The sequence below is a fragment of the Aedes albopictus genome, chromosome 3 (assembly GCF_035046485.1).
Source record: "Aedes albopictus strain Foshan chromosome 3, AalbF5, whole genome shotgun sequence".
NCBI classification, from domain to species: domain Eukaryota; kingdom Metazoa; phylum Arthropoda; class Insecta; order Diptera; family Culicidae; genus Aedes; species Aedes albopictus.
In genome coordinates, this window is record NC_085138.1 from 70,499,774 (window position 1) to 70,527,040 (window position 27,267).

Below are 27,267 nucleotides of genomic sequence, written 5' to 3' on the forward strand. Positions count from 1 at the left end.
AAACAGTTTGTAGATATCTGGAAGTCCATTGAATAAAACTTGTCTTCTTGCCTTTTCACCAAGCAAAAAATTAATTGTAAGCGAACTGTTTAGTACGTTTTAAAACTTGGTACTAAAACCTTTTTCTAAGCTGCAGACATGTCCTATCTTAGCGGTTTTAAAACCAGATAGATTGCATAAAGTTGTAATAAAGCCATCTTAAAACTTTTTGGAGTAACCACCGGATGCATTAAAGCTTATTAAAGAGATTTTATTCTGATCAATAGATTTGATATGCCACACAAACAAATCGTAATCAACCAGACGTAATGATTTTGCATTCAATTTGAAGTAAATACAATTGGAAAAACTTCTGACGGGCTTCATTTTTCTAGCTGGGCGACCAAACTGAGCTTTTTCCGCTAGATTCCGACTTCGATTGGGATTTCAGAAGCAGACGATGGGTGTTAGGGATGACAGCGTTTGCTCTAGCTCCGACATCACAGTAGTTTCATATAATCACTTTTATTCGCACAGAGTGTGCCGCAGCCGGTGTATGAAGCTCCTTGTTGATTTGCACTATATACTTACTATAAACTCGACCAGATAATACAGCCTAGAAAAGCGAAACACCGCTTAAAAACTGATAAAAATACTAAACTTTCAGTTTGTTTACAATTCTGAAGACTATCGTCAAAGCGGCAAGTTCTTAAGATCATTCAATCTGAGCCGCCAGTTCTATAGAACCTATTAGTGTTTGAGTAGCGCACCAATGCATGCGTTAAGAATTAGTAGGTGTATGGTAGTCTCTGCACCGTATTCATAAAGAACAGCAACTCTAGAACATGTTGCTTTTACACAAACTGATCTTAAACAATCTCAAACAAAACCAGTAGGATTTACCTTTACGGCATCCATATTTTTCACCACTATGATCAATTCCTGCTTGAAGCTATGTACGCCATGTTGGTGTTTAGATTATGATTTGAATGCATAGCTTTGCAAATTGGATTAAAATTGTTATTTTTAAAATGCCCAAAACCTCATGATGACGTGGCGCTTCGCCTGATTCAGAAGTATTTTATTGCATTATTTCGGTCAACTTTTTTGGCAAGGATCTTTCGGTCATAACAAAAGAGTTTTCCTCCGTGAACAATTATTATTAATTTGCAATTTACGGCCAATAAATGTGATGATTGATAGTTTCAGATTCATTTTAACTCTTTGGTTTTAATCGTGCTTTTAAGGTGTTTTCCGAGCCCTAAAACGGCTGGTTGGTCTTCTTGCAACCTACACAAAAGACCTTATCCATGCTGTGTAGTATACTACAAGAATATGCCATAAAACCAAGTGGAATACATAGTGTTTTAAGGATTGGTTTTAACAACCTCCTACAGGTGGGCCCTTTCTGGTTTAAAAGAGTTTTATCATGTTTTTATCAGAGCTGTTAAGATAACTAAGCTTTAAAATAAGTTTTAACGGTTTGATTGTAAAAACAGCTTGTAGGATATGAGAAAACTAAAAATGTTACTTGGGATATCACGTAATAGAGTTTACGGAATAACAAGCCACACCATGAACACTCTTTGTTCTCAAATCCATATCTCTTTCGGCTTAGATGCGGTTCATGGCTTCAATTCCCAAAATCCCACAGCCAAATTTTCATCAAATCGATAAAAAACCATAAGCAAGTGGTCTAACAAAACGTATAATTGGATAACGATCGAAATCGGTGTGGGAATACAGCCAAGAAAGTACTGAAAAGACTTTGTCAAATATTTTCCGCGCTCTGCGTTGAAGTCAGTGTCCGACATGTAGCCACCCATTATCTTAATGTAACTATTGTTCAATACCTGTGAAAAAGTCCCTTGAATTGGAAGTTTCAATATGATTACCTGAAAATAAAAAAAAGAAAAGATAACAGAGGTTACGAAATTGCGGTATTTTTTATAAATGGTATTCCAAAAAAATATCAAAAATACTCAATAAATTACGAAATTGAATAGGGCCAAAACTTTAAACCGTCACACAGAAAAGAATTTTGTGGAAACTCTCAAGACGTATTAATAAGCAGTTATGGACCCGGAATTACACTCGGCACTACGAATCTCATTGATCATTAGTGTGAGTGTAGCTGATCTGGTGATATTGGAGTAACAACTACGGGTAGTCAGTCAAACTCATGCTCAGCAACAGTGAGGAAGAAAAAGTTGATAAATCAAGAAACACTATCATAAATCAAAATCAAGTGTGACTTTGGATCAAACCTCAAAAACCGTTCACTGATAACCTTGACTTAGTTTTTGTGATCGTCCAAAGTTAGTCCTATAAAACCCAACGCAAAAGTCTATAAGGTACCCCGGGGCAAGTGGGACCTAAAAAAATGCTAGTTTGGTTTTGTCAAGCCAAAAAATTCTAAACATAAATAATTTTATAATTCCAATGGTTCTAAAAGACATTGTTGGTATATTTCTTCTTAGTAATGGACATTAAAACTGTTTCAAAATTTTTAATTTCTGTATATTATGCATATTATGTAAAGTGGAACAGATCTTGATTTACACCGTATCACGGGGCAAGTGGGACCTATTCGGATTTTGTGTAATAATGGCTTAATATAGTTGCTGCATATATGTAAGGTAGCATAAATTATAAATATTTTTGCGAATAACTATGTTTAGCGATTTATGTTGAAAAAGTTTTGTGGTATCGTGCATAAATTACGTAACACATATAACGAATCACTGAGAAAAAAAAATTACAACTCTAGCAGCTCGTGCAAAACCAATTGATTTTATTTATACAAAAAGCGCCCTAAGGTTAAATGCCGAAAGATTTCCAAACTTACTTTTCATATTACGTAGTTGATGAGTCTCGCCAAAAGGTTTTTCAACATTTACAGATGTTATGTTTTCCCTTATATAATATTACGATCATTAAATAAAGATTTTTAAATCGTGAACTTCGAATAAGTCGTTTTTCAATTTTTTGATACTTTATGGCCGGTTCCTGAACATTCAGAAAAACTCATTATGCAGCGAAAAACGAAAAATTAATAAAGTTTGCTTGAACGAAAATATGAAAAAATAGATAATTTCGAAAAAAAGTTCTATCAAAGACTTTACCATTTTAGCTTCATTATCAGAATAGAAGTAATTAAGTATAATTCAACGATTGATTACATAAGGCGTCGATTTTTACTTCACTTTTGTGTGGATTTCCACTTATGCTGAAGAAAGCGAGATCAAACTATGAAATTGTGTTCGTTTACTATAGGTCTCACTTGCCCCAGATGCTGAAGTGCACTGGGGTAAGTGAGAGCAGTTAACAAAAGGTAATAAATGAAAATAAAATAAAATAATTTGCAAGCACTCCAAATATTATCCTGGAACTGAAAAAGTTTTACTTTATTTGTTATTCTATTTTTAAACAACGAATGTAGTAGAGTACGTTAATCTCACTTAGTGAATTGAAAATTACATATGAACAACAATAACATATATGGTCTCTTTATGGTGAGAACAATAACAATTTTTGAATTCAAAGTATCCGTTGGTGTGATACCTATGTTTTCTATGAAGAATGTTTGCCCTAAACATAAAAAATAAAAAAAATTATAGCTGTAGGTCTCACTTGCCCCGGATTCTCACTTGCCCCGGGGTACCTTATCACTATATTCTCACACCTCATCGTGGGTGTGCCACTCTATCAAACGTCATTTTAGGCAAAAATTGACCCAGCAGCAACCGTTACTACAGGCCGGTATGTGTCAACTTTATACATATCAACCTTGTGCGTCTGCCAGCCAGCGGTGGTGCCATAAAGACGATGAAACGCAACGAACAACGAACAAATCAAACCTTCCACGCAGAGAAACGGTCAACAGAAACCATGCAGCTAGTGGTGGAGCAGCAAAAGTGAATAAAACATTATTCATTTCAGTTTTGTTGCTCACCTGGGCATGAGAGCGCCCGGCATGCTTCTTGCGGACCATGGCCATAATTGAGCCAAATTAGTTTGGCGGGTAGGCAAGCGTATCGAACGTCCAGCACATATTTGTTTGTAAACATTCATTAATTGTGTGGGATCAAAGTTAACGGATTGTATAGAGAAATGGAAAACCGATGATTAATTCAACAACTGTGTGAGCATATTTCGATCGGTTTAGGAATCGTTAGTCGTAAAGTTACATCCAGACGTATTATAAATCGACAAAGTTGACTCAGAGTTGACCTCTCCAGGATTCGTCTAAACGGTCAAATTATTGGACCTCAGGCTATTCCCATTCACCTTTTGCATATGCCAGCCAGGTAAGTATGTTGGCTAACCACTGACTGTTCGTTCGCTGAAGGCGGTTCTGTTTCGTCTGGAGGACCACGGTGACGTTGAACCCGCAGAGTCTGGAAGAAGCGAGTGAGTGAGATGAATAATCAACCATCATTAAAGTGTGTTGAATGGACTACCAGCCAGCACCGGTCAGGGTCCAGTCAGTCAACCAACCCGAGCAAAGTCCAACAACAAAATTACAGCAAATCGAAAACATGATTTGTATTCAGCAACAAATTGATATCACATTTTGATATCATTTTATCTTCAATTAATTTGATTTCAAATTTTGCTTTCGGTTTGCTGTCATTTTGAATTAATTTGAATATTTAGTGTTACAATAGTTTTTAAATCTTTTAGTAAACTATGTGAAGTAATTCTAGGGATATATCATTAGTGCAATTGTATTATTGCATTTAGGATTTGATATCAACCGAAAAACTCTACATTTAACGATTTTTCATTTTTCTTGCGCTGATAACAAAAACAGTTATCAATTTACTATCATCGATAGCAGGAATGGTTTTCAATTTGCTGTCACAGGAACATTTTTCTGCTCTCATTTTTGATGTTTTAACCGTTAAAACGACCAAAACGACAACAACCTGAGTTATCAAAATTTGCAATATCACAACATCAAAATTAGTTTTCAATTTGCTATCAGACTTTGCTCGGGAAGCCACCTCAAGAAGTGTTTGCATCGTGGTTCAACATCGTTCGTGGTTGTAGGGTACATGAGCGTAGCTAGGTAGGGTCAGGGGCATCTGGATTGGAAATTCTTTGGAAGTTGAATTTTCAAACAAAATACTTGCTCAATTATTGATACTATCAACCACTTGCATTCAACACATCCGAATCTACTGAACAATATATATTTAATATAATAAGAGTGCGCCCAATAACTGACAATCTATAATCTAAATCTGTGCCGCTGTAGCTCGACCTTCTACACCCGAAATCCGCATAAACTCACGCAAAAAGATTCTTGGGTCTTCCATGGACGAGTGATTGTATCATCACTTCCCGTTCCTTCCCCAGAACGGTCAGCTTTCAAGAATGCCTAAAATGAGACGATCAGCTATAGTTGAGAACACGTGTTGTTCCTTGTGAAAGCAAAGCTAATCTGGAGATACTGCTGAAGTTCAAAAATGAGGAAATTTGAAAATATTTTTGAATGGCGGTATCTAATAAAATTGTTGAGAAAGATTACTTGTATGTAAACTTCTAGGTATGCTCTTCGAAATCGTTGGTCTCCTCCAGTCAGTAGCAGACCTAGCTACTCCCTTGCAAAGCATGTTTATTTGCTGAAAGATGGCACCCTTGGGGAACTCGCAATGCTTGACCAAAGCTCAAAAAGCAGAGCACCAGACAGATAAAGCCTAGACTCCTTTAAATTGGTACACTCAACTGTATGACGGACGAGGGACGAAGAGGTTGACGGAGCACAACTCTGTAGCTGTGTGGTGCTCTTGCGCGATCACCATGCCCAAAAGGCATCCGCACCGAGAAGAGCCAACACAACACGCTGACTGGACTGTCGGTCATTCAACCATGAGTTTGTTGGAGCTCTTCGTTTGAACTGATGAACTTTGGGCTTTGATTGCAATTTGTTTGGACGGTTGCTGGTTTTATTTGTTAATTTGTTTTTAGATTCTTTCACAACGATTGCGATCACAAGTATTTCGTCAATTTCTACCGTTTAAAATTGCAACAAGACTTGTCTCCGGACGAAATCAACTGTTCACAAGCTCATTACGTTTACCCTCGAAATGAAATTCAGTTTTTGCTTGTTAAGCTTACCGAAATAGTCAGTTATTTACTCGCAACATTGATTCTTCAATCCAAGGCACGAGCACTGCGCAATGCGTCGAGAAAATTATCATCTAAATCGCTCGGTCGAATCGTTTTCAGCGCTTTACTGTGACGTCATAGGTGCTAAAAAGTTTATCGATCCCCCTGACTTGATGCAAACCCCGAGTGAAATGGTTACAATTTCCAAATCGCACTATTGCACAAATAATGTCATATGATGATTAAACCAACACGATAAAAACCGCACTTACTCACCATTCCCGGCTAACGGCGCCAGCACGCGCTATGTGCCCATCGTGCTAAATCGTGCACAATCATTGCACACCGCGAGGTGCACATATGTTACGCAGTTATTGCGAGGACCAATGCCCATCGAAGCTGAATGCAAATGCTGATTTGGATCTTCTAGTGCGCTCCTGTGCTTCTCCCTCTAACAGGCAGTGACATAACGTAGTTCAGCGGTGCTGTGGAGTAGTTGAACCGCGGGCACAGGCATCACCATCTTTTTGTTCGTTTCAACGATTGCGATTAAGTGCTTCGATTTGCGATCACGCTTCATTTGGTCGTTGTTGTTACTGTTAGTTACTGGCTAATAGGTTCAATGAGTTTTATTTTTGGAAGAAACGAAATCAGAAACAATCTATTACTTATGCCATGCCAAACTGCTGATTCGGCCGTTGATCGATCTAGGTCAACGCTTGTTGGAGGCTTGTCTGAATGTTTTCACCAGACTAAGTTGTTTACTAATATTAGACTTAAAGATTTTTGTCCCAGGCGCAGGTCTGAGCACTGTTGTTCTATTGACTCCAGCTAGATTGAGGAGGTATGTCCCGAGCGTCTGATCATCAAGATGATGGTCAAACAACGTCTGGTCACGATCGTGGGATATTTTCAGGAGCAACTTTTGATAAGTTTACTCAAAAGTTAGATAAAAAAAATCTATTTTCTACATAAGCCACGATAACTAAATCTTGTCTTCGACAAAGTTGTAGAAAATATCATGCAGACACATGTTGCCAAAGACTTTTTTGCTCTATCTTTTGAAATAAACGATGTACAATAAACTTAGTATAAACAACCCCTTCAAACCTTGAAAACCTACTCAATCCTTTACATCTTTCTTGCATGAGGTTTTCATGGCTTCTGATTTTCTGAACACTTTTTCAGGACGTTATTATGCATCTTTTCTCTGAAGACAGTGTTGCCATATTGTTATTGTTCCTACTGGATTTTTTAGTTTTCCGTTGAAAAATGACCATTTTTATAATGAGATACCTTGCAAAGTTGCAAAAAGTTGTAAAAAAGTCACAGCATAATGTAAAGTAGAATAAAATGCTATTTTGCACAGGTCAACTGATTAGTTTCTCTTTGTCTCTTCGATACTTAAAATGTGTTTGAAAATTAATTAATTAAATCTCTTTTTAAATGATTTTCGTAGCTTGTTAATTTGCGAATTTTACATTGTGCAAGATGCGACAACGTGTGATCGGGTGGCAGGCATCAGGTATCAGTAGGTCGGCTCTAGAGGCACGTTGGGAAATTTGTGCCATCGCCATGAATACGAGCCTATTCATTATTTTCCTGACGGAGAAGGAAAGGAAAAAGGATAGGACAGGGAAAAGGAAAGGTAAGGGAATAGGATCGTCATACACGCATAAGCGTACCACAATGGGTTCACAAAGCGTTCTGAAAGGGACACTGTAATAAAAGGCCGTCCATATACCACGTGGACAGAAAATTCATGGTTTTTTACCCCCTCCCCCTCCCTGTGGACTTTTCGTTGGCCACCACACCCCCTACCCAATGTCCACGTGGACATCTGAAAAAAAAGGTTTTTTTTTAAATATTTTTAAAATAAACGGAAAATTTATTTTAAAAAGTTTTTTTGAATAAAGTTTTTTTTTTCTTCGTAAACATTGCCTTAAATACCTTTAATTAATTACTTTATGAATAATAAATATTCTATAGAGTTATATAAAATACAAACAAGTTATTAATTATTATTTTTTAACAACAAAATTTAATAAAAAAAATACAGGAACAAAACTTTTGAGTGGCTTCAGAAAGGCTTTAATTCTCAAAGAGGAACAAAATAGGTAGCTACAAGTTTTCAACATTGTTTTTATTTGAGCTTAATGGGGATTGTGGGTTCGATTCCCGCTCCAGTCGGTGAAAAATTTTTGTCAAACAGAAAATTCCCCACTAGATCATGTCCATGGCCTAATGTTAGTGATTGCTCAGTCTGTACAATCGCTGGCTGAAGACGGTGTTTTTATTTTAAATGTTTTGTTTTGTTAAGAATCTTAACTTAACTTAAGATAAAGTTTTATTTTTAGATTTTTGTTGAGATAAGATTATATTTCTCATTATCTTACAAAAACAAGAATTACAGCAACTTTTCAAAAATGTATAACGAATAATCGAATCTTCTTTATCTTTATCTTTATTATTACTCATCAACAGACTATGCAAAGTCCCAATGATGTCTAACTTAAATTATAACAAAAACAGTACAATTTAAAACTATCAACCTTATCACAAGCAATTAAAATAAAATCGACACGTATCTTACAGATCAAGTATTATTTGAAAAAAAAGTTTTAAAATTGCGACGAAGCGCCTCCCTAGGTAGATGGTAGTCAAATACAGCCGCTACTCTATTGAACAAACGCTGAAGTCCGGTCATGGCGTTGTTCAAACCATAATTGTTTCGACGGAAAGGATCTTAATTATATTGCTGAGATTAAGACTTCAATAATCTATAGAAACATCTTAAATTTTGAAGGAAGCTAAAAAAATGTTTGAGATTAACCTGCAAATCTTCACATGCATTTTGAAACTTCGAAGTAGTTTACAAAATTTGATATGAAACTTCGAGAAATCCACACAGAACTTCAATGAAAACTTTCTGACTGAAAGACCAACATTTGCATGGTCTACACTCCATTTTAAATCTCCAGATTATTCCTCGATGGAAAAAGAAAGTAATTAGAAGTTGTAATAATATAAAACAAATTAGTCGATAAGACAATACCATGATATTTTTATCTTGAAGAAGTCACGTCCAACTAAAAACAATGTTTAATAATATAAACTGTAAAGAACTGTTATTGAAGGAAATCTCATCAATAATGCGACATAATTTATTTCGTTTGTTAATCTTTGTTTCTAAATTCTTATGTCAATGTTGTCCACGTCAATGTCAATGTTGTCCACGTGGACATTTGACGAAACCCCTCCCCCTCCAAGTAGCCCACGTGGTAAATGGACGGCCCCTAACGCATAAGTGCACCACAGTGGGTTCAAACAGCGCCTTGAGAAGGGCACTGGGATAACGCATAAGGCATAAAGAGAGCTATATTATCACAGCGGGTCAAGAACAACAGAATATCCTTAAGATTCAGGTTACTGAAGTCAGTTTCACTTAATAAGTGTTTACCGAATACTCGGAAACGCAGTTGCGCGAAAACTGGACAATTACATATCACATGATACGAAGTTCCATAATCGGATTCACAGCTATCACATGCAAATGAATCAGCTTGCTGAATATTCGCCATGTGGTAGCTGAGTCTGCAGTGGCCAGTCAATGCTTTGACCAGAATGCTGCAATTCTGCTTTGATAGATTTGTAAGATACTTCGCCACCCTTGGAGATAGCTCAGTACAATACAATTTGGTTTGACGACATGACTCCAAACTATTCAAGTATTGTCTGTGTTGAGTAGCAGCCCAGGTGTGAATCTGAAGCTTTACCCAACACTTCGATATTGGAATAGCTAGCTCAGGGCCAATGAAATCATGTGATACTCCAGTGCGAGCTAACTCATCAGCCAATTCATTTCCAGCGATGGAAGAATATGGCCAGCTACCCATACAAGAAGTTCGACAAGCGATAACTATCTTCGACCTAGAGTTGGCCGAAGCAAGTGCTTCAAGGTGAAGGTATTACGAAGCCACACCAAGAATTTTCAAGAGCACAAATCTGAAGAACTGAATATCGGTTTGTGCTGAAATGTTGATCGATTGATTACCCGGTGGTGATGACCAATCGATCAACTTTTCAGCGCCAACTGACATTGGGTTCTTCAGATTTGTGCTCTTGAAAATTCCTGGTGTGGCTTCCTCATATATTCACCTTAATAGCAGCCTGGCTATCTGAACAGCAGCATATTACTTTGCCCATTACGTACTGCTGAAGTGCTGATTGCACTCCGAACATAAGAGCAAAGATTTCGGCCTGAAAAACGGTGCAGTGTCTACCAAGTGAGTAAGACAGATACAGCCTTAGCTCACGAGAATAAACACCAGCACCTGCTCGACCTTCGAGAAGGGAGCCATCAGTGAAACATACGATGCCGTCTGAAATATTTCTCTCCAGATAACCAGATATCCACTCTTCCCGGGAAGGGAATTCCGCGGAAAATGTCCTATACGGTAAATTGCAAGCAATTGAAACATCACTTGGAGCAAGCACAACTTTGTCCCAATTAACCAAAAGTGGAAACAACGAGGTGTGTGTTGAACTGCGGTTCACAGGAGTTTCCTCTAGTAAACCAAATATCCATAGACGGTAAGTGCAAGAAAGTGCTTCTTGTTTGAGATGAATATGTAGTGGGGAAACGTTAAATAGAACTTCGAGCGCTGCCGTGGGAGTTGAAGAGAACGCTCCAGACATCCTTTGGAGGTGGCCTAATTTTGATTGGACCGTTCTCACTTCGCACTTTTACCACCACACAAGACATCCATAGGCCAATATTGGTCGAACAACAGTTGTGTAAATCCATTAGATATACTTGGGTTTTAGACCCCAAGTTGTACCAAAGGTTCGCCGGTATTGCCCGAAAGCCATACAAGCTTTCTTGATTCTGAACTCAACATGAGGTGTCCAGGAAAGCATGGAATCAAGAAAGACTCCAACGTACTTTACGTGTTCAGTCACATTGATTTCAGAATCAAAGAGACGTAAAGGTCGAACACCATTACGGTTTCGCTTTTCCGTGAAAAGAACAATAGATGTTTTACTCGGATTTACCGAAAGGGCATATTGGCGACACCAACTACCTGAAGAGCGTTTTGCATCAGGTCGAAAAGGGTGCTGATGCACATACTGACTAACAATGTTAAGTAGTCGTCGGCAAAACCATAAGTAGGAAAACCGCTATTATTGAGTTGCCTCAATAGCGTATCTGCTGCGAGATTCCACAAAAGTGGTGATAAGACTCCCCCTTGGAGGCATCCACAAACACCCAATTTTCTAATCGCCGCTTGACGCAATGTCGAGAAGAGATGTCGGTTTTTGAGCATTTGGTGAATCAAATTGGAAATCATTGGTGATATACCATGACCCCGTACGGCTTCCAATACGGCATCGAAAGCACATTGTCAAAGGCTATCTATCTATCTATCTATCTAAGAAACCACCCAAGCAGGATTGCTTTTGAGCGAATGCCTTCTCGATGCCGTAAACAACTTTGTGTAAAAGAGTTACAGTGGACTTCCCATGAAGAGGCCAATTGGCCAGATGAACATCACGGATATGATGATCGACAATGCGTTCTAAGCATTTCAGAAGAAAAGAGGTCAAACTGATAGGTCTGAAACTCTTTGCTTCTTCATACGACGCACGGCCCACTTTCGGAATAAACTTACTGTAAAGTTCACGCCAGGATTCGGGAATATACCCTGTATAAAAATTGCAAACAAGTAGTTGTTTCAAAACATGTTTGAAATGATCAAATCCCTTCTGAAGCAAAATAGGATAAATCCCATCTGCCCCAGGAGATTTGAAAGGAGCAAAGCTATTTAGTGCCCATTCAATCGATTCTAGAGTTATGATACTCCGATCCGAGGCTAAAGAATCATAGCTACAAGAAAAGACATCAGGTTCATCCGAAGATGTAATATCCGCACATCCGGGGAAGTGTGTACTGAATAAACATTCCAAAACTTCCTCATCAGAGGAAGTGAAATCACCATTTGGCAAACGAAGGAGGAGTGTCAATGGATGGTGAATATCCATGAAATTTGGCTGCAACCAAATCGGTAAAGAGATCTCAGTTGGTTGACCGGGGGTTCCTGAAACGCAAAGTTTGCGAAGTAACATTCACATGTTCAAACTAGATGTAGCGATTGTCAGATAAAGATTCTTCATCTGACACATGCCAATTGATCAGCTCGTGACTAATTCTACTAGAGCAAAGCGTTATGTCTAACACTTCATCTCTAGCAGATACCATGAAGGTTGGGCGGTTGCCTATGTTAAGTAATGCAAGATCTGTACTACTCAAGTACTCTATCAAACTGGAGCCTCTCAAGTTAATGTCTGAGCATTAGCATCACTGCCAACAATTACCGGAAGGCTTTTTGAAGTGCAGTATGCGATGACTTGTTTGAGAGCATCCGTAGGGGATGATTCATCATGCGGTAAATACACCGAGCAATAGACGTATTTCCTGTTGAGGTTTCCAACGTATACATCGATTGTGATAGCACATACATCTCTGGTGGTTAGTTCAGATATGAGTGTAGCAACTTGTGCGTTGTTGACAAGCACACAGGCTCGAGGCATGACACGCGAGTTTGCCATTTCATGTTTACTGAAAGTAGCAAACACCGGGTTCACAAGGTTTCCTAAATAGAAATTCCCCTAACGGAAGTAAGGTTCTTGGACCAAGGCCACTTGGGCTGTACCATTTTGCATAAGTCTGCAAAGATTGATTGTTGCTGTTCTTTTATGCTGAAGATTGATCTGAGCTATCCTAACCGTAGCCATTACCCAAACTAGGTAAGATTAAACTCTTCGCAATAACAGCACAATAAAGAACAACAGCAATAAAACCAGATCGATATCGATTGGAAAACGCCAAAGGCGAAGATACACAGAATGCACTGTGTAAATCGCATAATGCGAAACCATATAGGTGACGCTACCGACGCTACACAGTTATCTAGGCTGATCGAGAAAAGAAGTTAATATTGATGATCAACTTCACACGGGCTCGAACAGCCGGGAAGATAAATGAAGTTTACTACATGACGTTTAAAATGCATTATTTTAATCTGTGTTGTGTACTCTCAAATGCACCATGTAGATTTAGGAGTGGATCTTTAACCAAACGCAACTCAATAAACTTTTCTCAAATTTTACGAATGATAGACCAAGGTGCAGGGACCCCCAATGCTGAGCTGAATATTTTCTCCAAAACCAATCGGAAATCAGCTAATCATAACGACCAACAAATAAAATCTAGATCAACAGTAAAATCAGATCGGTTTACGTTCCTTTGTATTCTCAGCGTTGTTGCGGTGTTTGCCTAACGCCATTCTTTCGTCCGCTTGTGAGAGTTAGTATATCTGATTTCCATTTCCCTAAGTTCCGTAGCGGAGCACCAAAGCGCCCAGTAGTGCTGCCTTGATTCACGTTGGCATTGTATCCGCAGATCTAGCACATCCACTGACTGAATGTATTGCATTCGCTGCCGTTGGTGGTAGTTGGTCCAGCGACTGCGTTGAATTAATCAACCGCCTAGTCACACCTTCCAATTTGCGTTGGAATTCACTCGCTATCAAATCAAGCTTTTGTGGTGCGATAAACCAGAGCAATGCAGACTCAGCTTGCCGAAAAAAAAGTGGCGCTCTCCCTACCCCAAGCTGGGGCCACTTTCGAGATCACTACTTAAGTTTGAAACGTTTTAATTATGCTCAGCTAACTAACTTTAAGCGATTTCGGTGCGAAGCGAAATACTTAGTTGCCCTGGAAATTGGGCCTGACTGAACGAACAAGCTTGATTGCAAAGTGGTGCAAAGCTTATCAGATCTGTCTTGGGGAGGTGTAGCCCAAGCCAAGCCGAAGGGTGGAGGTCTTGTAAATTGCCCACAAAACGGCTGCTTGGGGGAAGCCACCCCTCGCAACAAGTGTGTGAACTGCGTGTAACGAAATTGATACATCATACCTATAAGCGATGGATGGATGGATGATGGAAGTTGTTTTACAAACAATACCATTTGAGGCAAATCAATTTCCTAATGGAGCTGGAAACCGGGTGAGCGTGTTTTAGGGTTATTAGAAGGCGGATTTCTCTGTCTGGTGGAAGCAAAGTGAGGTAGCATTTTTATGTTTTATTCGGTGTTTCCTAAGTGTTTGGGTCTGATAGTAACAGACTTACTCTTACATTTTTTGACCTTGCTAATTCAAACCCAAAAAGTGACACTTTACGAGAACTTGAGTAACAAGCCCTGTTTCTGTTCATCAATACAGTATGACTCGGAGGAATAGCCCATGATTGAAAGAAGGAAAAGAGTCATCCCACGAGAACCTTCCAAACCACCTGTATTCAACCATCACGAAATTAGAGTTTAAAAGTGAACCACACTCCCAACTTACCAACCAACCAATTCCATGATCTCTTCTAGTTTCCATGATTCTAATGCGCTTCCGTCTCGCTTGTCGATGTTATTTTTTCGCATTTTTCCCCTAATCTCCGAAAGAACTTTTATGAGAGCCATTCAAAAGCATTCCACCAGCAGTTAGGTGTGTGTTGAAAGCAAAGTTTATGCTTTCGGCCCCGCACCCAACCCAGTTGCTGTGCAGTACCTTCGCCCCATGTGGTGCATAAAAGCAAACACAAAGCCTAAGCTTACACCGCACCGCCTCTTGTGTGTCGAGTCAAAGCCAACCAATCAACAGTGGAATTCCGATTATGCTCTATAGTGGATTGTGATTTCCACTGGGTACCCATATTGGCGAAGTGACTGACTGGGAGTTACAGCTCTAACCCAGCTGGGTAACCCGATCCAAACAAGCAGGATTTGTTGCTGCTGCCACTGACTGACTGGCTGGCTGATGCTGGTAGTTGTGCAACACAGCGAATCAACAGTTTCATGTTTCAAGTTTCATGAAATCGAAACTGATCTCACAGGGGGGATTTTTTTTTTTTGCTGTTTCAAGGTCTTTCGGTGGTGGGACCAAAACTAATGGGGAAGAAGATCCTAGTTCGTATAAATTTCTGAAACAAAACAGGTTTCGTTGTTTTCTGCCGGCGTTCGGCGGAAAATCTAGCAGATATGCGTAGCTTTTTTTTCGCGGATAGACTGGCAATTGAGATTCGCAGAAGACCTTCATATTTAGTTCGACTGTTGGAGGTTTGACGGTTTTGACTGATCCGGTGGATGATTGATGTGTTTGGATTTCGGAATTGGAGGCAATCAACATGCCAATTAAATAACATCTGATTCAAGGTCTCCGAATTAAGCGGAAGTGAACCGGAAGCAAGAACGTTTGTCTTTTTAAGGACATAAATTTGAAGCAATTTATGTTAGTAAATTAATACTGTTATGTGCAAGGAGAATTGACGGCTTAGACAGTAATCAATCATGGTAACTTATCAATGTTACATGGGCAACTTCATGCAAACCTGAGTGGGAGAAACAGACACAACTTCCTTTAGAAAACTGATGAACTTTGAAAAAGATGGTACCTCCCTGGTATCCCTTGTAATGAGTTGCATTGAGTAGGTTAACTTGAAGTTTGGAACCACAGATCTATACTTGTAACAACAGTATACCTTCATATAGGTCTGACTAATACTATTATATACTTTTGGATCATTCAATGGAAAATCTAAGAAAGAATCCCAATTGCAATCTTTGAAAAAATCTGAAACAGTTTAAGGAAAAATCACTTCAGAAATGGGTTAATAAATTCTAGTTTGAATTTCAGAAAAAATTCCAACAAGATTTTCTAAAGGAATTTCAGAAGCAATACCAATGATTTCGTATAGGAATCTCAAGAGGTAACCCTCAAAAAAACTCAAGAGGGACTCCCAGGAAATCCATAGATGCCCAATTGGGAAATCTTATACAGGCATCCTAGTGATATCTCAAGTGGAATTTCTATATGAGTAATAACTGAAGGCATTAATAGAGGCACATATCAAGAAATTCCTAGAAGGATCCCTGAAGGCAACCCACAATGGATCCAGAGCCGTATTTACGAAGACAAAAATGTTTGTGCCTAAACCATAAGCTTTAGATACATGGTGTCTTTGGAAAACTTTCTTCTTATTTTTCGACCTTTTTTCTCATTATTGTGAAATTAGGGTGGTCCCTCTAGTTTCGCTGATCCAAACATCTGCTTTTTAATAGTTTTATGTACGTTCACAAAATGTTTTACAAAGTTGTAAAAGAACTCATTTGGAGCAAGTTTGCCGAAGAAACCATTATTCTATCTCTTATGGTTCCTAACTTATAATTTTTTAAAAGATTGATGTTAGGGTGATCCATGAATTTCAGTTTTCCTGAAATAACTTTCAATTCGTTCGTTTCTCATAAATACTTTGTTCCGAGCACTTTTACAACTATCAACGACGCATATTTTTTCCAAAGAGCTCAAAGTTCTAACTCGCGTAGTTGAAAAGATATTGGCATTTTTCTTCGAAAAATCACTTTTTTCCAAAAAGTCATATTTCAAAAAGGAGCAAATGGATTTTCAATCTCCCGGTTGCATTGGAAAGATCGTACTCTGTTCTATTTACGGTGAAAAAACTGTAGGTACCTTTTTTGTTTAAAGCTTTTTATTGAATTTTGAAAATACGATTTTTTTATGGAAAAGCAGTTGTAACTTTGAAAATCGATGAGATACAAACTTGGCGTCTTCGACAAAATTGTGAGTTTTTGACTGCTATAAAAGTGCCCAGAACAAAGTATTGCGAAAAAATCAACACATAAAATTATATTGAGTAAAAACAGATTTTCATATGAAAAATGACACTTTTCTAGCAAATTCAACTCGTCTTTACTAGATAGATCAAAGTAGCTTGGTAAATGGTCATCCATATCATTCTAGAACCAATGTTTTTTTATACTGTCATCACCTTTTAGGCACTATGTTGATAAGATATTGTAAATCATGTAACTTTGATAGGCTTTTACGTTAACATAAACATTTACTAGTGATTGACATTTTCACTATTCATACATTGAAGTGATGAAATTGAAATTAAATTGATGAAAATCACCTCAAAATCATTTTTTAAGTTGAGTTCATTGACGAATTATGGATTATAAGCAAATTTAAACATTTTCGACATGGTTACTTCGATCTATCTAACAAAGACTAGTCGAGTTTGCTGAAATTGTTCCGCTTTCCATATGAAAATCGGTTTTTATTCAATATAATTTTATGTGTTGATTTTTTCGCAATACTTTGTTCTGGGCACTTTTAGAGCAACCAAAAACTCACAATTTTGTCGAGGACACCAAGTTTGTATCTCATCGATTTTCAAAGTTACAACTACATTTCCATGAAAAAAATCGTATTTCCAAAATTTATTAAAAAGTTTTAAACAAAAAAGGTACCTGCAGTTTTTTCACCATAATTAGAACAGAGTACAATCTTTCCAATGCAACCGAGAGATTGAAAATCCATTTGCTCCTTTTTGAGATATAACATTTTGAAAAAAAGTGATTTTTCGTAGAAAAATGCCAATATCTTTTCAACTATGAGAGTTAGAACTTTGAGCTCTTTGGAAAAAATATGCGTCGTTGATAGTTCTAAAAGTGCTCGGAACAAAGTATTTACTAAAAACGAACGAATTAAAAGTTATTTCAGGAAAACTGAAATTCATGGATCACCCTAACATGAATCTTATAAAAAAATATAAGTTGGGAATCATAAGAGATAGAATAAAGGTTTCTTCGGCAAACTTGCTCCAAATAAGTTCTTTTACAACTTTGTAGAACATTTTGGGAACGTACATAAAACTATTAAAAAGCAGATGTTTGGAACAGCGAAACTAGAGGGACCACCCTAATTTCACAATAATGAGAAAAAAGGTCGAAAAATAAGAAGAAACTTTCCCAAACACACCATGTATCTAAAGCTTAAGGTTTAGGCACAAACATTTTTGTCTTCGTAAACACGGCCCTGGACCCATTGCACAGTGGGTCCACGAACCAGATTTACGAGGAAAGATGCATTCAACGCCATCAAATGAGTTTTTAGGCAAATATGGTCTTCTACAAAGTTGTCCCTAATAATAAGGCCCTCTTTAAAATGTTCATGAAAATTAGGGTGGTCCATATTTTCAAAGAAATTGGTAACCAAACTTTTTTATTTGCAAGAATAACTGTATACATTATTCGGGAAAGTTGTAGATCCATCAATTTTGATCAACTTTGCTGAAGACATTTTTTATGTAGCTTTAAAATTGACCGATCTAGAGGTATTTTCTGAATAAGCTTAGGGTGGTTCAAGAAAAACCGGTTTTCTGGCGTTAACTTTTTCAGTTTCGATTTTTCATCAATGTCGCCCAAGAAACACTTGTAGAGCATTTGAAGACGCGTCGTTTCGTGCGCTGAGATGGTCGTTATCTCTTTTGGTTCAAAAGTTACAAGCGTTTTTCTTTAAAAATCATAGTTTTTTAAAATGGGTTTATGATGGGTTGGTGCAAACATAAAAAATATCTTTTGCCCGCATTCAAAAGAAGAAATGTTGTTATAAAACATATCAAAAAATTAGAGGGGTGTTATTTTTGTAACTCAAGTGAAAAATACTTGAAAAGTGCCTATTTTTTTTCTAGAAAATCATCCATTTCTTTTGAACGGAATGACAAAGCAACATTCTCAGCGCACGAAAATGCGCGTTTTTGGAAGCTCTAAAACTGGTTCTTAGGCGACTTTGACGAGAAATTTGAAACAAAAAAGATAAAGCAATAAAACGATTTGTTTTAGCGTCACCCTATGAAAACTATGGGAAAATGCTCCAAATTTGGTCAAAACAGTTTAAACGCTTTATCTTTTTTGTTTCAAATTTCTCATCAAAGTTGTCTAAGAACCAGTTTTAGAGCTTTAAAAAACGCAAATTTTCGTGCGCTGAGAATGTTGCTACGTCATTCCGTTCAAAAGATATTGATGATTTTCTAGAAAAAATAGGCACTTTTCAAGTATTTTTCACTTGAGTTACAAAAATAACACCCCTCTAATTTTTTGATATGTTTTATAACAACATTTCTTCTTTTTAATGCGGGCAAAAGATATTTTTTATGTTTGCCCCAACCCATCATAAACCCATTTTAAAAAACTATGATTTTTAAAGAAAAACGCTTGTAACTTTTGAACCAAAAGAGATAACGACCATCTCAGCGCACGAAACGACGTGTCTTCAAATGCTCTACAAGTGTTTCTTGGGCGACATTGATGAAAAATCGAATATAAAAAATTAACGCTAGAAAACCGGTTTTTCTTGAACCACCCTAAGCTTATTCAGAAAAATACCTCTAGATCGGTCAATTTTAAAGCTACATAAAAAATGTCTTCAGCAAACTTGCTCAAAATTGATGGATCTACAACTTTCCCGAAGAATGTATATAGTTATTCTTGCAAATAAAAAAGTTTGATTATCAATTTCTTTGAAAATATGGACCACCCTAATTTTCATGTATATTGAAAAGAGGGCCTTATTTTTAGGAACAACTTTGTAGAAGACCATATTAATCTAGAAAATCATTTGAAGGCGCTGAATGCATCTTTCCTCCTTAATCTGGTTCGTGGACCATTGTGCATTGTGCAACCTAAGAGGATCTTGAAAAAATCCCTAGAAAAATCGCTAGAATTATTTATTAGTTGGTTGGCTCCAGGGGCACGTTGTCCTCCATTTAGGAAATTTTTGCCATCCGTACATTTTTGCATGGATATATGCACGGAGTAATTTATAGAGAAATTATTGCAGAAAAATCTACAGAAATCTTTGAATACACCACTAAAGGAGTTCCTGCAGAAATTACTGATAAAAGTCCTACAGGAATACCAGCAATAATTTCTAGCTAGAGGAATCCTAGCAGGAATTACTAAATGAATCTCAAGAAAAGCAACTAGAAGAATCACAGGAGGAATGTCTGGAAAACCCTTAAAGAGAAACATCTGAATGAATTGTTATGAATCCCCGAAAGAATTTCTTTGAGAACTTCCAGCGGAAATCTTGGAGAAACACCAGCAATAATACTTATGTACAAAAAACTGAGATTCTTGTAGAAATCGTAGCAAGAATTTCTGGGGGAATCCCACCTCGAATTCTTTAGGGGATTCTAATGAATAAATCCTTGGAAGAATTCCGACAGCAATTTTTGAAGTAATCCAAGCAGGAAATCTACAATATAACAAATTTCTGAAGCAATCCTAACAAGCAAACCTGGAGGAATCTCAAAGATACCGGAAAGAAGAAGTAAATTGGTAGACTTGTTATCAGAACAACTGGCAGCGTTTATGTTTGTTTGTTTGTTCTGTTCCAGAAGAAATTAAGAATAAATAGTCTTTAAGCCCATATAGCCGATGTGATAAGCCATCTTGAGTATGGAGCTGCCATTTTGGATTTTAGTCCACTATCTTGGATATTCTGGTCGCCATTTTCTGACTCCGACCATCTTTCCTATACCAAATCTAACCATATTGCATGGTTTTAGGGCCAAAAACTCCATTAAACAGCCGCCATCTTAAATTTTGATCCGCCATTTTGGATTTTAGGCTACTATTTTGGATAGTCTGGTCGCCATATTTGGACTCCGAACATCATCCCCATACCAAATATACCTATTTTGCGTAGTTTTAGAGCTTCAAACTCCATTTAACAGCCGCCATCATAAATTTGGTGTCGCCATATTGGATTTTAGGTCGCCATCTTGGATATTCTTGTCATCATTTTTGGACTCCGGACATTTTCCCAATTCCATATATACCCATATTGCATGGTTTTATAGCCTAAAAATCCATTAAACAGCCACCATCTTGAACTTAAGGTCGCCATCTTGGATATCCTGGTCACAATTTTTGGACTCCGGACATCTTCTCCATATCAAATATACCCATACTATGTGGTTCTAGGGTCTAAAACTACCATTACACAGCCACCATCTTGAATTTGGAGCCGCCATCTTGAATTTTAGGCCGCTATCTTGAATATTCTGGTCACCATTTCCGGATTCCGCACATCTTCTCCATACCAAATATACCCATATTGTGTGGTTTTAGGGACTAAAACCACTATTGAACAGCCACCATCTTGATTTTGAAGCCGCCATCTTGCATATTCTAGTCGCCATTTTTAGACTCCGGACATCTTTCCTATACCAAATATACCTATATTGCATGGTTTTAGGGTCCAAAACTCCATTAAACAGCCGCCATCTAAAATTTGGAGCAGCCATCTTAAATTTTAGGGCGCTATCTTGGATATCCTGGTCGCCATATTTGGGCTCCGAACATCATCCCCATACCAAATATACCTATTTTGCGTGGTTTTAGAGCTTAAAACTCTATTAAACAGCCGCCATCTCAAATTTGATGTCGCCATCTTGGATTATAGGCCGCCATCTTGGATCTTGGATCTTGTCGCCATTTTTGGACATCTCCCGCATACGAAATATACCCATATTGCATAATTTTAGAGCCAAAAATCAATTAAACAGCCGCCATCTTGAATTTGAAGTCGCCATCTTGGATTTTAGACCGTCATCTTGGTTATTCTGGACTCCAGACAGCTTCCCCATACCATGTATACCCCATATTGCATGGTTTTAGAGCCTTAAACGCTATTAACAGCCGCCATCTTATATTTTAAGTCGCCATCATGAATATTTGGCTGTGATCTTGGATTTTGGGCCGACATTGTGGAGTTTATGGTCTCCAGTGTTGATTTGGTTACATAAAACGCCGCAGTTTGGTGTGTCGCATGATGGGGCTTGGTTCAGTTTTTTTACGAGCAGTTCTATCGATGCTGGTCCGGATCACTGAAATGGCCATAACTCCGGAACGCCTTGGCCGATCTGGACCATTTTAAATAGCAAATAATGCGGTAAAATTTCGGTTCGATTCGAGCTATTGGCCGAAATATCGGCCAATGGAAAGTGCCTCAAAAGTGAGTGATATTCATTTTACACAGACATACATACATACATACACACACACACACACACACACACACACACACACACACACACACACACACACACACACACACACACACACACACACACACACACACACACACACACACACACACACACACACACACACACACACACACACACACACACACACACACACACACACACACACACACACACACACACACACACACACATACACACACACACACACACACACACACACACACACACACACACACACACACATACACACACACACACACACACACACACATACACACAGACATCATCTCAATTCGTCGAACTGAGTTGATTGGTATATGTGACTTGACCCTGCGAGCCCTCTATCGAAAACTCGTTTATTTGAGTGAACAGATAGCCTTTCAGTACACTCTAGAGTACATCAACTAAATATTTTATTTATTATCCTCAATCAAGCTATAGCATGAAACGAGCTCACCAATTTATAAGATACATATCCATTACTAAAATTGGCTTCTTTAACGGTGTTGAGATAATTCTATATTCTAAATCTGCATGTCAAACTGAGCCGAAATCCAAATTTTCATGAAATTTGGAGCCCGTGAACCTCTTTAAAAATCAATTTGAAGTTTGTATGGGAGCAATTTGATGAATCACCCCTCGTCGGATTTTGTACTGGGCGGAGCTGTCAAACAGCTGCTCAGCTGTCAAAAGGTGTTCTGAAAAAAATCTCTTTGAAATTTATTTAATATCAAAATAAAGTTCTAAAAATCTGAAGAAAATCAAAGTGGCTCAGAAAAAGATGCTCTTTCGTTTAAAAATATAAAATCATTGAATTTTTCTGAATTTAAAAACCCAATTCCGGGAGGAATCCCTCGTGATAGAATCCTTTTAGGATTCTTCTTGAAAATAAATTTGAAGGAACCTCGGAAGCAATACCGGGAGAAGTTTTTGGAAGCATATCTGGAGAAGCTCCAAAAGACATCCCAGAAGGAAATGTCCCAGTCCCAGGTGGAATCCCGGAAGCCATACGTGAATGAAACCCAGGAGGAATCCTTGGAGGAAACTCGGAAGAATCCTTGGAAGAAAGGAAAGGAATTCCGGAAAGAGAAATCTTGGGAGAAAACCCGCAAGGAAAATCTAGAAGACACCCTGGAGGAATCCTTGAAGCAGTCATTACAGGAATCCCGTGAGATATATCATCTCTGAAAGCATCTCTGACAAACAGCTCAAAAAAAAATGAAGGAATCTCGGAATGTATATTTTGCAGAATGTCTGGAGAAATTTCAGGAGAAATCCCTGGAAACAACTCTGAGAGGAATTCCGGAAAGAATCTTTGGAGAAGTCTCAGGAAGAGTTTCGAAAAGAGAAAACCGACAGAGGAATTCCAGAAATCCACAGAACAATCGCGTGGGAAATCTTTGGAGGAATCCTTGGAATAGGCTATCCCAAAAAAAATCGATAATCGAAAAGTCAAGCATAAAATTAAAGATACATAAGCTCAAATACCAATTTTGTAGAATATTTTAATTTTCTAAAAAATCGTTTAGAAGCCAGGGCGATTTCTCAAAAAATACCCTACATTATTTTTTTTCAAAAAAGTTATTTATTTGTTATTTTTTTTTTCTACTTCTGATTTTTTAAATATTTAAGTTTTCAAAAGAAAAAAATAACAATGAATCGTTTTCAAAGAAAATCTAGAAAAGGTGATACAGGGGTATAGGTATTTCTCTGAACCTCTAAGCATTCTGGATGGGTATTGGTTTTTGAAATATTGTGTTTAAATTGACGGCAGAACCTTTTTTACTGGTAAAAAGACTATTTCTTGAGCATTTTTCATCAAAATTTTCTACTATTTTTTATTGTCAACCTTGAAAGTTTTGTTTAATAGTACTATTCATATACGTCATTTCTATAGAAATGTATTTAAGCTGAGATATTAGGCTTTTAGTGAATGGATTTTCTCAACTTATACCTACTGACTTCGTTGAGGTTTTTGTCACCGGAAACGCAAAGTAGAGTCGTATAATAAGCGTATTAGTAACTTTGCAAAACATGCAATTGCTTTCTAAGTTAGGCGACGATTTTTTCAACGTTGCTCTCAGCCTGTCCAAAATACATGAATTACCCCATACAAAAATATAAAAATATTGAAAAAAATCAGGATTTAAGAAAATATTACGAAATGATGTTTTTTTTTCTTGAAAATGCGCATTTAAAAAAAACCCTAACGGAACCTCTAGATAATTTTTTTTTTAGAAAATCGACGTGTATTTGGTAGAACATGCTTCAAATTTACATATTTTTTTTATTTTGGTGCATCTTGACTTTTCAAAATCGAAAAATTAACAAAAAAAATGGAAAAATTCAGAAGCTGGTAAATTATTCAAAAAAAATGTTTTTTTTGCGATTTTTTTAATTATGGTATTTTTTATGGTAATCCCTGGCGGACCTCTAAATGATTTGTTTTACAAAATCGAAATTCTACAAAACTGAAGAGGCCAGGTTTATTGTGCAGTGTCATTGCATACAATTGAAACCAGAGAGTGGCGACATCTTGTTAGCCACTCCGTATAGTATGTATTATAGTGTGAAACTAAAACGTTGCTAAGAAAGTTAATGGCACTCCATTGCAGCTTCGTTCTGGGATGGGACATAGGTATTTACGCCTTATATCCTGGCTCAAAAGCCTAGGCTTAAGCGCCATTACTCGCTCTCTGAAAAGAGAAGAAAAAAATATGGCGATCCCTTCCCCGGCTTTACTAAAGAACCCAAATTATAAATAGGAAACATAGCAGTAAGATTACCAAACACGGAATAAAATGTATTCACACTAGTTCTGTTCAATGAAGAAGGATGAATGTGTTCGCAGTTGCTGCAGCCAGCCCTTATCCATTTGTCAAGCAGCAGCCCCGAGCAAGTTCAACCTATCTCCTTAATCCCAACTATCACTAACCGCTCCCGCGCAAGCATTGAACCATACCGCCGTCGTCAATGTTCAACTCTGGGCCAAAAGGGTGTAAGGTAAAGTGACCAGACGTCCCGCGTTTCGCGGGACAGTCCCGCATTTTGACCAAATGTCCCGCGAAATGTCCCGCGTTTGTCTAAAATTGCAAAAATGTTCCGCGTTTGAAGAAATCTCAACAAGCACACACGATATTGTAGTCACTTCAGCTCTAAATATTAAATTTTGTACAAAGCACAAATCACATCAAACATGCAAACGAATATTTCCATACTTTCAATGTCAGAGTTGAAAAACTGAAAGATTTTTGCGGAAAGTACATGAAGATTCTGGGGAACAGTAAAACTAGGTGGCTGACAATTGAATGACAATTGAAATGTTAGAACTGTTGAAAGCTGTTTTTAAAGCTCAATAGCAGTCCCAAATTATTTTTCAAGAAAATTCGGAAAATGTGGTTGATTTCTTTACAGAATCGAGCAACATTTCTTCATACTCAGTACGGTAAAGAAAAAAGAGAGTAACAAGACTACAATGACAAAAGTAAAAACTAAACTGTAAAAATAACATTTTTACAAAATAAATAAAAGTTCAAACTTCGTGAAAGGGTAGGAAACCATTTTTAATGCTAAGTGAGCTCTGTAAGTTTAAAAATTTGGAAGGGAATCGTTATCCGAAGCTCAAATCTCTACAAGCCCAGTATGGTAAACTTTTTTTAGGAAATGTATTTTGACTATGTTAATTATTTGAAAAGGGTGAATCTTAAAGCTTCCACGTTCGTAAATCAAACACATCCAGTAAGTTAGTCGATGTTGACAGAGGAGCATCAACAAACAAAGTTCCAACCACCTTAGTTTTAATATTGAGGCATTTGAGTGTTAATATAATAAACGCATTTTTTTCTGGCTAGATTAAATTATTGGGATTCTTTTGAAGATTTAAGAAAAAATATATAACTAGGGTCTGGGACCATTTGGGAAGGAGCACCTATTTTAGGTGCTTGCTGCTATAAATCATTCAATTTTGAACCGATTGTCTTGATTTTTGAGACACGATCAGACACGCACAGTATCTAGCCACGTTAAAAAAAATCAAGTCAATCGGTTTGAAATTCACTGAGTTATAACAGCAAGTGCTCAAAATTGGTGCTCCTGCCCAAATGGTCCCAGACCCTATGTTTCATTTCTGTGGAAAGTACTCGGCGCAGAAAAAAAATGCTTGGTAGCAAAACAAGTGTTTCGTTTTGTTTTCGTTTTCATTAACAAAAAAATAAATAAATAAAAAAACTATGTGTGAGAGTTCAAGTTTCCTCCATACTATGCATCTTTACAAATTAATGTCCCGCGTTGGAGCTCTGATCATCTGGTGACTTTAGTGTAAGGAAAAGAACCGCTCCTAAACGTCGATTTCAAGCGGCTGATTGGAATAAACTTACCAAATTGTGCACATAATAGTGGATTACCGAAATTGCCGAACAAGGAACTCTAAAATAAGTGTGAAGGTAAACTTCTTTAGTAGACTTGCCAGCCCCTTTTTCACACTTCACTTTTTGGCTTTTCAGAATGTCTAAATGTTGGTGTTGGTGAATTCGCCGAATGTAAACAGGGGTGTTGTTTGTCAAATCACCAAATTTCGGTTAGGCGATGTTTTCTCAAACATTTGACTTTGTTCTATCTAACAGAAAACCTGTCAGTAAATCAAAATTTTGAACCACGATGATGGCAACTATCAAATAAACATCTTAACGTGAGTGAAGGATAGATCAGCAGCCAAAACTGAAATATTGATTAAACCTATCGCTGTTTGATCTTGTCGATCGTTACCGATACCTGGCAACGTTGGCGTCGATGGTGGTGCACAGCGCTCTACGCCATGGCGGGTGAATGGCAGCCATTCCAATGCAATGGTATGAAGCTGGTGACATCACCCCTCGTCGGATTTTGTACTGGGCGGAGCTGTCAAACAGCTGCTCAGCTGTCAAAAGGTGTTCTGAAAAAAATCTCTTTGAAATTTATTTAATATCAAAATAAAGTTCTAAAAATCTGAAGAAAATCAAAGTGGCTCAGAAAAAGATGCTCTTTCGTTTAAAAATATAAAATCATTGAATTTTTCTGAATTTAAAAACCCAATTCCGGGAGGAATCCCTCGTGATAGAATCCTTTTAGGATTCTTCTTGAAAATAAATTTGAAGGAACCTCGGAAGCAATACCGGGAGAAGTTTTTGGAAGCATATCTGGAGAAGCTCCAAAAGACATCCCAGAAGGAA

At 37.6% G+C, this 27,267-nt stretch overlaps 1 protein-coding gene across 3 annotated transcripts in view; it reads right to left on the reverse strand.

The window, feature by feature from the left end:
• The window catches only part of LOC109427093 (mucin-2), a 261,695-nt gene that overhangs the window by 100,107 nt on the left and 134,321 nt on the right, over positions 1 to 27,267 (reverse strand). The gene's annotated exons all lie outside the window — the stretch shown is intronic.